Here is a 12,326-nt window from a genome sequence, read left to right as displayed (position 1 = left end):
CTGGCAATGCGGAGACACAGCCTGTCTGGCCAACGCGTGAAGGGGGCAACCAGCCTTCTCCTCGTGAGGCAGCTTAGCCCAATAGCCAAGTGCACAGACACGAAGCCTGTCTGGGTTCAAATCCTGGCTCAGCCACTTACTAGCTGAGTGACTTTGGGCAAGCTCCCTTAACCTTTCTGTGCCTTGGTGTCCCCATTTGTAAAAGAGATGACGATATTAGTCAGAGATTAATAGATGCAAAGTGCTTAGACGAATGCCTGCCAGGAAGTAAGCTTCAACAAATGTTAGCTCTCATTCTGATGAGGCCCATCAGGTCTCTGTCCAGCCATCAGCCCTGCCCTCAAGACAGGGCTCTCCCTCATGCAGGGCTATTCTACCTTCTCCCGGGTTGGCCACATGGTCAGATGGTCATTAGCACACAGGAGGCCTGAATTCCTACTGATAACAGTGGTCTGGAATCTTTCAGGATGTCCCAACTTCATGATGTCATTTTAGTGCAGCTAAATTTCCATACCTCAAAATTAGAATATGCGTTCTTTTCAGCTCTAACAACCGGGCCAAGCCGGCTGGCGTGACCCCAGTGGCTTAATACCTCCCATTTCTTAGCAGTAAATCAGGCAGCAAGGAGAAAAATGTTTTGCTAATAAAACCTCAGGACTTGAGAGCTATAGGTTGCCTACCTGGCGACTCAGGTGTTAGGAAGGTAGTATGGCCCTCCTGTTAGAGAATCTTGCGTTCAAAGAGAGGCTGCCCGGGTACGAAAGAATGAAACACTAATGGTGGAATTCCAGGCACGGGCAGGTGCCACGCCTCCTAGGAGCTGTCATTCAGACCTAAAGACCCAATCTCACCAGTCTGGAGTTCCTCGCCCCACCAGTGCAATAAAAGAAGGATCACTGGGTTTGGCATCAAAGCCTGGCCGCCAGCCTCAGCGCCCCTGGCTTGCTTTATAACTTGAGCACCGTGTTTCACTTCTCTGCGCCCCGAGTAACCAACTCCTGTCTCCTGCAAGGAGGTCAAGCCAGGTGACCTCTAAAATCCCTTCAGCTCTGAGCCTGCAAGAGCCTGTCTTGCTGGTGTAAGACGATGACAAACCCAAGTCCCTCTGTCACTGGAAAGCGGTGCCTCTGGGGTTGGCACTATCACACCTCTGGGGTAAGTAACTCATGTAAGTGAAAGCTGTTGCCATCCCACTGACGGTGAATGAGATGCTTTTCTGGACTTTCTGGATCTGTGAGAATTTAGTGCCAGTTAGAAGTCAATGGCACTTTTGGTTTTTTGGAGGCTTCTACGACACCACACCTACTTTTTATTGCTTCTGTGGCACTTACCAGCTTTTGCCTTACCTAAGCACAGTTATTTTTACGTGCACATCTGATTTCTCCTGCTGGGTGGCAAATTCTTGTAGGGTGGGGACCGAGTCCCATGTCCCACTTGGGACCTAGTCCAGAGTCTGTCCCACCTTAGATTCTTGTGGAGCATCGGCTGGTATGATGATGGTCAGATGCCCTAAGGTGGTGGAGGGCCAGGGCTGGGCGGCACTGCTCTGGGTAAACTGAGCTGAAAGGCAGCACTGCCTGCATGTTTAGCTGCCTCTCCATTCCCGTGACCCTGCAGCCCAGGGGCAGCAAACTCAAATGCCTACAGCAGTGGGCCGGCAACAAGAAGACAGAGCACGCTGCTCTGTCTAGCGGACTATCCTTACCGCTGGCCGCTCACTGGACCACTTGGGGAGTTTTCACAAATGCTGAGGCCTGGGTCCCACTGTTGGAGATTCTGACTTATCCGGTTTAGGGTGCAGCCTGGACAGGGGGACCTTTAAGTGCTTCCGAGGTGACCCCAGGGTGCAGCCGAGGGGGAGAACCTTTGGTTTAAAGGCTTTCAAAAACTGCAAAAGGTTGGGGCTTCCCTGGTGGCGCAGTGTTTGAGAGTCCGCCTGCCGATGCAGGGGACACGGGTTCGTGCCCCGGTCCGGGAAGATCCCACATGCCGCGGAGCGGCTGGACCCGTGAGCCATGGCCGCTGAGCCTGCGCGTCCGGAGCCTGTGCTCCGCAACGGGAGAGGCCACAACAGTGAGAGGCCCGCGTACCGCAAAAAAAAAAAAAAAAAAAAAAAAAAAATTGCAAAAGGTTAAATTGAGGCGCACATCTGCGTAGCCTGTCTCCCGCTAACCTTGTGGAAGGAAAGGCCCTCCTGAGAACACGGTGGAGAATCTAATCCTTGCGACCATCTCCTCTGAGATCCACTTCAGGGTCTCCGTTCAGAGCAGCAGGTTTCTAGCCTGGCTGAGGGAGCTTTAGCACACAAAGAATCAGGTAGGGCCTTTGTCTCTCTTTTAAAGGCCTTCCAGATAATTCTGATGCATGCAGAGACGCACGGGATTCTCTGTGGGATCAAGGGCAGAGAATCCTTGATTTAGAGGAAGTCTTGGGGTGTCCTTGGTTTTTAGTAAACACTGAAGGGCCCCACTGTCCTGTCCACCGCGGGGTATTAGGTCACGGACCTCTTACTTTGTGTCCTCTCCCCTTCCTGGTTTGAGAAGATGCTGCCTGGGATACAGTTCTGGCTTGGTCACTACTTAATTCTGTGACCTTGGATGAGTGAATTCTGAGGTTCCTTATGGCTCTGACAGGCTGTGATTTCTGAGGGGCATCTTTATAAAACTCTCTCTTATAATGTTCACTACCAGGAAAGATAATTTTTCCTACATTGTGCTTGCTTTAAGCACTCTCCACCCCCTTCCCCAGCACGCCCTGCATCTGCAGGAGGCGTGTAGAGCTGCCCAGGGTTCCTCTGAGGGTGGGCACTGTCACCCACCTGCAGCTGCTCCGGGCAATTCCTCCTGCCTCCCTCTTCCTCTGATGCCTGGGCCCTGCCCCCAGAGATTCTGATGATATGTCTGGGTGCAGCCTGGACAAAGGAAACTTCCAGTGCTCGCCAAAGCATGGCCGGAGCTGAGAACACGGCTTTAGGCACTGCTTGCTGCGGTCCTGGGGAGGCAGGAAGCAGAAAGCTCTCCCTGGGGACTCTGGTCCGGCATCTTTCTCCGGGGGGGGGGGGGGGGGGGGGGCGGTGCGTATTACCTCCCAACAGAGAGCTGGAGCCCACAGCGCCCTTGCTCACCTAGAACTTTTGCAGGGACCGACCTCAGAGGCCTCCGTAACTCCCGACCCATTCTCAGCCCCTTATGCGCTCAATAAATATTTATTGAGCACCTACTACATGCCAGGCACTATTCTAAGCACTGGGGTCATAGCAGTGAACTAAACACACACACTCTCTGCCCTCACAGAGCTTCCAGTCACTAGTCCTGACGGGAAAGGGGTCTCCAGCTGTGGGCCCAGGCTGCACACAAACCAACTCCCCGGAAAGGAGAGAAAATTGGCTACCGAGAAGCAGGGTTTTGGGCTAAAGGGGAGCTCTGGACACTCTGCCAACGAGAAGGGGGCCTCTACCCTGGACCCACCTAGCTTGTAGCCAGGCCCCTGACTGTGTGTACTATAGGGTCTTCTCATAGCTGAGCTCAAGACGTGGGTGTGGCTACACCAAATCCTGCTTGGAGAGGGAAGCAGCGATCAGAAGACTCAGCCTCGCAGGACCGGTGGAGGGTAGGGGGTGGCCATTCAAACTAATTCTTTTCTCCAAAGATCCAGCAAACAAAAGGACAGGGAATGGAGGCATTCCCATGGCTATGACCTTGACCTATAGCCCCTAAAGGTCTTACCACTTCAATTCAGTTAAAAAAAATCACCAAGCTAGGCCCTTGGTACACGTGACCAAGACACAGGTCCCTCAAAATTCTTTTCAGTCAGGACCGACCGAGCTGGGGGCAAATCCTTCCATTTCTGGGCCCTAAAGAGTTCTAGCTTTGGCCTGACTATCTGGGGCCTTGGGGACAAGGCAAGGTTTCTCCGCAGTGTTGGCCGGAGGGCCAGTATCAGGAATGGCTGATACGTTACAAGTGCTCCGCCCTGGCTCCTGGCCCTAGGAGGACACTCTGTTCCGCATTGCTCTCTCTCTAGCAAGACTTCAAGGGTGAGAGTGGCCCCAGGGAGTTCACTCCAAAGCCAGCCTTCGCTGCTCTGTGACAGCAGTTTGTGGTCCTGGCTATAGCCCAGGGACACCCACTTGCCCACAGAACAAACATCAGCCTGTCAGAGACCAAGACCAAGACCTTCAAAGTGAAGGCGTTTCAGACTGTAGTTTCCAAGGAGACGTGAGCAAACTACTCTGAGAGTTTCTCCTTCTCTCCTGCACCACCCCTCCCCTCACTCTTCATAAAACTGCAATTTCTGCTTTGCAGACACTCTCCCACCTACCACCAATGGGTGTCAGGACAAGCCACTGGTCTAACACTATCAGACACCGGAAGCTAAAGAGGCAAGGAACAGATTCTTCCCTAAAGCCTTGGGGGAAGCCCAGGCCTGCCAGTCCCTTGGTTTTTTTTTTTTTTTTTCCGGTACGCGGGCCTCTCGCTGCTGTGGCCTCTCCCGTTGCGGAGCACAGGCTCCGGACGCGCAGGCTCAGTGGCCATGGCTCACGGGCCCAGCCGCTCCGCGGCATGTGGGATCTTCCCGGACCGGGGCACGAACCCGCGTCCCCTGCATCGGCAGGCGGACTCTCAACCGCCGCGCCACCAGGGAGGCCCTGCAGATGGCTTTTTACATGTCCTGTTCTCAAAGTTTCAGATGTCCAATTGCCAGTTAAAGAGTCAACATTTTGCATTCTCCCCATAGGATCTCTCACTGAGCCTTTTAAATCTAAATGGCCTAAACTCTCCTGGGCCTCCTCTCTTTGCCTACATCCCCCAGCTTCGTTCTTTACGGGCCTGTGCAAGGACTCGGCACAATTCCAAACACCAGCCCCATAGCACCCACGTCTGTGCACCAGGACAGCAAACCTTCAAGTCTTGAGCACCCCAAGACTTTTTGCTAGAAAGATCCCAGGCTCCCACCTTGGCCCCATCACTAGCTCTGTGAGTAAACTAACATCTGTGATCTCAAGCTCTCTCTCCTGTAAATGCAGAGTCCATCACTTTTTGACTCCTGAGACAGGCTATTTTAGGTGTTGAATTGGGCACCGACTGGTGGACCATGGGATGGTCAGGGGGTCTTGGGGGAGACTCCCGGGAGGTGAGGGGGAGGCATTCTGGGGGCTCAAGGCAGCTGCTATTTACCGACCAGTACAGAAATCGTTAAAAATTTGAACAGCCGGCAGATCACGCCACTGCATGTCAGCCCTAGGTGACAAGGTGATGTGTAGAACCTTCTCTGTTCCTTTGTCTCCTCACCTTTAAAGCAGACGAGATGATGAGAAAATGATCGTTACACTGATGATAAGAAGAGCAGCTGCCACTGGGGCGCTTTCCACACCGACCATCTCAGTGAGCCCTCAGTGCAATACTCCCAGGAAGACGTTACTTGGTGAAGGACTCAGGTCCAGAGAGTTAAGGTTAAAGGAAACCATGCACAACATGGCTAAAAGCAAGGTGGCAAAAATCCCATCTCCCACGCTCACTAGCTGTGCCACCCAAGACGAGTTATGTAACCCCGCCTTGGCCTCATTTTGCTCCTCTGTAAGCGCGACTAATGACCTCCTTTTAGGGCTGCTGTGAAATTCAGTGAGTTGGTGGCACCGGTGCACCATTATCTGGCACTGGGTGAGCTCTCAGTAAGTGGAATAATAACTTTTATTTCTATTTTTATTATTATTGCCCAAGGTAATAACAGTAGCGTGGCCTTCCTATTCTAAAACCCTATTAATTTACATGACATTTCACATACAAAGGGCTTTAATAGATACCATTTATAATTTGCCTGTGAGTGATAAGGATACTGTCTTATCCGAAGTACAAGGTGGGTAATGTGACGGCAGGAGGCGAGGGGCTCGCAGGGGCTCAGGGAGGGCCTGGCTGCGGTGGCTGAAGACCCCCGGAGCTCGCGCGTCAGCTGCGCTGGCGGTCGCTCCTGCCCTTTTGCCCTTGGATTTGTTCAGTCCCTCCCAGCTCCTCTAGGAAGGGCTCAGCCAGAGGGACCTCTGGGGGCCCTTCCATCTAGTGGAAGCCTGCTCTCTCCTCTGTTCCCAGCACGTGCCCCAGAAAGCAGGGCTATGTCTCTCTGCTTCGTCACTGTGTCCCCAGCTTCTGGGGCAGGGCTGTGATGCAGCAGGTGCTGGTAAGCAAGTGCGGAATGGGTGGAAGAGGAACGGATAGGTACAACAGGGTGGGCAAGAAAGGGGCTCTGCCTGCTCCAGGCCTTACCTGAATCCTAGCTCGTTCAAGGGTGGTGCCGGAGGTCAGACGAAGAGAGCGTGGAGAGGCCCTAAACCAGCTCCACTAAGAGAGATGCAGGACAGGCCCCACACCCTCCCCTGCAAACCCAGGCTTGCCCTGAGGCCTGCTCGGGCTCAGAGCAGGGCAGCAGGGCTTCCGAGGGGGGTCAGCAGCTGCACTCTCGCTCTCCTGTCCGTCTCTAGGTGACTGCGACTGGGCAAGGCTCTTGGCCTCAAAGGAAGCCAGCCCTGGGCAGCCAGCACCCAGGGCCCACTGGGCCAGCTCAGTGCAATCCACAGAGACCCCCGACAGGGAACAGCCTGAGGCAACGGTGGGGACGGCACCCCTGGTTCACAGAGTGTCTGCCCGTGATTCCCTAGGTCTGGGAAGAAGTGGCATCAGCTTTCAGTGCTAAAGTCTGTTGTCCAGCCGTCCTGGCCCCGGTAATAGGACAGCACCTGCCCAGATGGGGGCCACAGAGGCATCAACAGAGGCTGGAACGCTAGGGAGGGAAGCCACGTAATGCTTTTGGGCCCTTACGCTTGCTAGTCCCTGGACGTGGAGTACCCTTCCCTCACTGGCTGTATGGCAAATTTCTATTTGCACCTCAAAACCCAGTTCAGATGGTGCCCCTTCTTGAAAGCCTTCCTGGCAGTCAGTGACTCCCCAACCCTGCCCCCCCCCCCCCCCCCCACATCAGACCACATGGGGATACATCTGGCTGCCTGTGCGACGCCCCTCCAGGCTCTGACCTCCTCACTCGCTTTATCAGGATCCCTTCCCAATGCCCAGAGAGGATCTAGCCCCTGGCAGGTCCTGACGACACTGTCCAGCACACTACAGAGAATGCGCTGTCATGGCCCACCCCCAACGGAAGGCACAGGCAGCACAGGCAGTGACCCCATTGGTTGGGTCTCTCTGAGGCAGGGGATCCAAGCTGACCTGGACTCAGGGAAAATACCTCGGGGTAGGACTCTGCTCGTCTTTTCAGCCCGGGGAGAAGGAGGGAACGGGGGCCCATCTTGGCCTTTTGGTTTGTCCTTGGCTGTCCTAGACGCATGAGCTGCCCATCCCTCAGGCTGGCACTGCCGTCTGCCTGTAATCTCACACTCTATTATTTGTTGTTGTTGTTGTTTTGGTTTTTTTAATGCCTGGTCAGTGACCCTCTCAACGACCTGTGAGGAAGGGGATAAGACAAGGAGATCAATAGCCCCACTGGACAGATGGGGAAACTGAGACCCAGAGGTGGCCTTACTGTCCCAGCAAGCTGGGGACAAGAACTCAGTCTCCCGACTTCCCTCCTGACAACCGGGGGCTCTGGCTTTGGCACCCCGAGTCACGTTTCCCATTTTCATGCAGAGGAGTTTCAAGAGGCATGGAAACCTGATGGAAAGTGAAACCCGCAATCCCGTCAATTCAGACTGCTCCAATTCATTTCCGCAAACATTTATTAAGTGCCTATTAGGCACCACGCTCTGCTTTCATCATCTGGGAACAGCGTCAGCCCCTGATTTTCTGCGCGACGGGGGGAGCATGGGAGGGCGGCCCACCCACAGCTCATGCCAGAATAGGGGTGTGCTGCAGAATTTTACTTCCTCATTTTCTTTGAAAGCAGCAGCTACACTGTCCTGACTAAGCCTGACTTTAATATTCAAACGAGGGATAAGCCCCCAGTACCCACAGGGCCAGGTGGCGTGGGAGTGGGCTGGCCACAGGAGGAGCTGGCTTGTGATTTCAAATCTGCCTGTGGATCCAATCTGTGAAGGGGGGAATCCCTAGAGACGAAGCTCTGGGCTGCAGGGAGGTGCAGATTAGAGGGCTGGTGATGAAGCAGATGTGTGTGGGCTGCCGTGTCAGGTGGGGCTTCCCTTTACAAGGGAGCGTTTCTGTTTACAGTGCTGAAACATCTAGCTGTGGGCGCCTGGGACTGTGGGCATGTCATCAGACCTGGGAAGCCGACCATCCCATCCTGGCATGTCAAGGTGGGCTCCCCTACCCGTCAGGAGCCGGCCATCACTCGCTGGGAGGGCTCCGTTCTGGAACCCAGCCAGAAGCACCGAGCCAGGCGGCACTGGCAGAGCTGAGGACCTACGACGTCAGGGTATACCAGGGTTCCCCCTGAGGGCATTTCTGGGGTAGGGGGTGAGGAAAGAGCCCCTTACAAACTTAAGCAGAGGAAAGTCCTGAGGTTTAAACAGACACCCGAGTGAGGGGTCATCCCAAGCCACTGGTTTTGTGATTCCACCACAGTGGCCCTGGAATCGCCTCCCCTGACAGAGTCACAGAGGCTGGGAGGGAGGCCTGCTCCTCTCTCTTCAAGAACTTGACCAGAAAAAGCAGCACTTTCTCTGGTGGGAGTACGAGCACAGGTTTCCCGAATGGGGGCTGAGCACGAGGGTCTCCGCCATGTGGGTGGGCTGGGGGAGGGGTGGACGGAAGGCCTCTGGAGTCGTTCCCTGCAGTGGCCCAGGTTATCCATCCAGGCAGGGCCCCGGGCCTTTGGCGTGGCAGCTATCAGCACGTCTGAACACTTCACGCATGTCGTAAACCGGAGGGAACTGACAGGTTGGTGTGAGCTAGCCCAGGAAGCAGCCCCTTGCCCGTCCGTGGCTGCTTTCCCCAGTCATCTGGCATAAGGCAAACTCCTTCCCCTTCCAGAAACTCGGGCTGTCCTCACTCTGCTTTCCACATTCAAGCCACGGCCCTCAGGATAAGACAGACCACTAAGACTTGGTCTTTGCTCAAAGACTAGACGATGTGACCGAAGCTTAGACTGCAGAGCCACAACTGAAGATGGGCTTCAGCAGCTTCTCCGCCAGATAGAACAGGACATCCTTGAGCTATGGCACCTCTCCTCAGACCACGCCCCCTCCCTCGGTGTGGAACGGAATAATGACTATCTTTTAGAGGGACCAAAAATCAACCAGCACCTGAGACCCACACATCATTAGACTGGAGACATGGAAGGCAAAATACGTGGTGAGCAGTTGTGAGTTCCGGATCCAGCAACCATGCAGGCATCACTAATCAACCACAACTCCCTTTCTGCTGAGCTAAGTCTTGGCCTCAAGATCATTCTTAAGCCAGTGCTCCAGGAAGCCAGTCCCCATCAGTCAACATCAGCACCTGAATGACATCTGTTTTCCATCACTGAGGACGTCGAAGCACAAACTGGCACTTCCTGAGCCAGAGTCCCAGGGTTTCCCCGCCTGGAACCTGTACCACCCGGCTGTTCCCACACAGTCATCCTAGGAGGGAGGTGGCAGGACTGAGCCAGGGATGCTAGCCTGACTCTCCTGGCTGCGCCCAGGGCCCTGTGTCTGAGGTCACTTCAGTAGCCAAGGCTGTGGCTCAGACACTTTTTTGACGGTTGGGGCTGCATTAACCCTGCTGTCCCAGTAGAGCTGAAAGACCCCCAAAGGGCCAGAGCCAACCTGAGGCAGGGGGAGAGGAACAGAGCCCCGAGAGGATGAGGCAGAGAGGAGGACAGGCAGTGCAGAAAGAGGAGAGCATTCTTTTGAACTCACCCACATGGGTCCCTCACTGCCCCCGCCACCGCCCCCCCGAAAGAGGAGAGCATTCTTTTGAACTCCCCCACATGGGTCCCTCACTGCCCCCGCCCCCGCCCCCCCCCCTCCCCGCCCCAAACCCCTTCTGACTCACTTTGGAAATCTGAACGCATCACTCCCCTACCTAAAATCCTCTAAGGGCTTTTCATGTGTTTTGTGGATCAAATGTGAATCCCGGAACCTGCCCCCCTTTCTAACCTTGTCTCCCCTGCCCCACCCCCACCCCATTAACTGCTCTTAATCCCTGGGACCTGCACCGCAGCCCCTTTCAGGTTCGTGGCAGAGATTGCTGAGTGTCCCCTAATAAATATTTCTCTCTTCTTCCTTAATACCAGAATCCTGTTTTTAGCTGGCACATGGTTACCAGGAATAAAGACATTCCTGAGGTTCCCTTGCGGGTAAAAGTGGCCATGTGACTAAGGCCTGACCAACGGGATCTAAGCAGAGTGCCACACATAACTTCTAAGAAGTGTTATTGAAGGGAAGAGATGTGTTCTTCTGGGATGAGTGTGTAATGGCCGGAGCCTGAGCAGCCTTCTTGGGCTATAAGATGGAGTCTTCCATTGAAGAGAATAGGACACAAAGATAAAAGAAACCCAGACCCTTGATACTGTGGAGCCACATCCAGGCTTCTTTCACACTGGAGAGAAAAAACAAATTCTTATTTTGCCTAGGCATTATTATATTGCATTTTCTTTCTTTTAAAAAATTACTTGATTCAGTGCCTAAGCATGTCATTTCTCTACCTGGGATACACTTCCTTCTCTTCTTTACCCAGCTAAGTTTATTTGACTTTGTAAGACCCAGTAGTGGTGTCACCCCAGGCAGGACCGACAGCCTGTCTTTGTGCCCTTATAGCAGAGAGAGATTCCCTCTCTCTAGCTGAGCACCTGTCCCCTGATGCTCGATGGGTTTGATCACTGGCTGTCTCCCTCGGCTGGGCCGTGAGCATCCTGAAGGAGCTATAGCCTTATGCACGTCCAGATATTTGGTACCTGACCCACTGCTTGAAGATCAGTACATGGGGAGGGAGGGAGGGAAGAGGAGGGGTGAAGCAAGAAGTCCCAGCGACCCCCTTGGGGATTCTCAATCATTCCTTTCACTGATAAGTAGATCCCCCAGCAGGCAGCTTCAGCGGGGGTGACGAGGAAGAGAAAACCACTCTGGAGAGTGGCAGAGTACGAACACCAATGCCCACTGTTTCTGAAACTTCCAGTTGTATAGCATTCACCGATTTACAGGGCACGTTCACATATACACATCACCCCAGGTAATTCTAAAACCCTAACTCACTAGGCACCGTTATAATCCCGAGGGCTCAGAGGGCTAAGTCACTTGCTCAAGGTCACATGGCTACTATGTGGCCAAGTGGCACCTGGAAATGAGATCTTCTAGCTTCATGTCCAGCAACACAGGTGCCTCCTCGGACCTGCACCGTACAGGGGAGTTAGGAAAGCAAGCTACGTGCAAACCACACGTGGGCAGGTGTGCCCAGGGCGTGCACGGGCTCACACACACCTGGTGCACAGATGCGAGGGGCTCCAGGCGCTGGGTGGCGTTTTCACTTGAGGGCAGGGGGTGATGGCAGAGGAGGGGGGCACGGGAGCGGACCGAGCAGCTGCTGCATGCAAACGCTCTGCCACGGCTCAAGGACAGGGCCACCTCGAGCAAGTGCAGGGGACACGAGGAAGCAGAGAGGGCTGGGGGCAGGCGGCAGCCAGGGGGAGTGCGCATGCTTTCAGAAACCGCACTGGGCTGTCACTGGTACCGGTTATTTAGTGCATTCACCTCCCCCGGAGCGAGAGCAGGACACTGTCGGGCTAAGAGACGGCAGCACACAGCATGTCCGTGGTAAACAATTTATTTTTCTACCTCAGTTGCTTACAGGGGTAAAAATAAAACGGCAACAGGGAGAGGCACAGATGAACTATTTACAGAGATGAAGAAAATTCACAGCGGCTAAAACGTCTGTGAGGCAAATACCAGGACAAGTTCACCAAAGCAAAGCAATTCATAGCAGAACGAAGTAAAGAGGAAGAAAAGCCATACAGATTAAAAAGAAAAAACAGCACTCATGGAAAAGCCTGAGGGAAAATAAAAGGAAAGTAACCAATGATTACATCAAGCATCTTTAATGAGAGGAACACAGCTGCACAGGTTGGGTCTAAAGGACACTGACGTTCAAAAGGATGGACTGAATGCATCCGACGGAAGCACGCAGGTCACTTCTCACAAACCCTGAGCGTGAACAAGGGGGGACTCTTGAGGGCCCAACTGAGCCGTACCTCGTTAATCCAAGAGAGTGGGGAAGTGGACGGATCGGGGTCATTGGGAAAGGAAGCCCTTCTGGGGGTGACCATCAGGGGTACCGACCTGATCAGGACAGACCCTCTGTGTTCGTGCCCTCTGACCCCAGTGGGCCAAGAGGCCCTTGATGCCAGCAGGGAATGCAAGGCCAGTAGGCAGCGAGGTGAGCAGAGGTGCT

The sequence above is a fragment of the Lipotes vexillifer genome, unplaced genomic scaffold, assembly GCF_000442215.2.
Source record: "Lipotes vexillifer unplaced genomic scaffold, Lipotes_vexillifer_v1.1 scaffold333, whole genome shotgun sequence".
Classification (NCBI taxonomy): Eukaryota; Metazoa; Chordata; class Mammalia; order Artiodactyla; family Lipotidae; genus Lipotes; species Lipotes vexillifer.
This window is presented reverse-complemented; position numbering follows the sequence as displayed.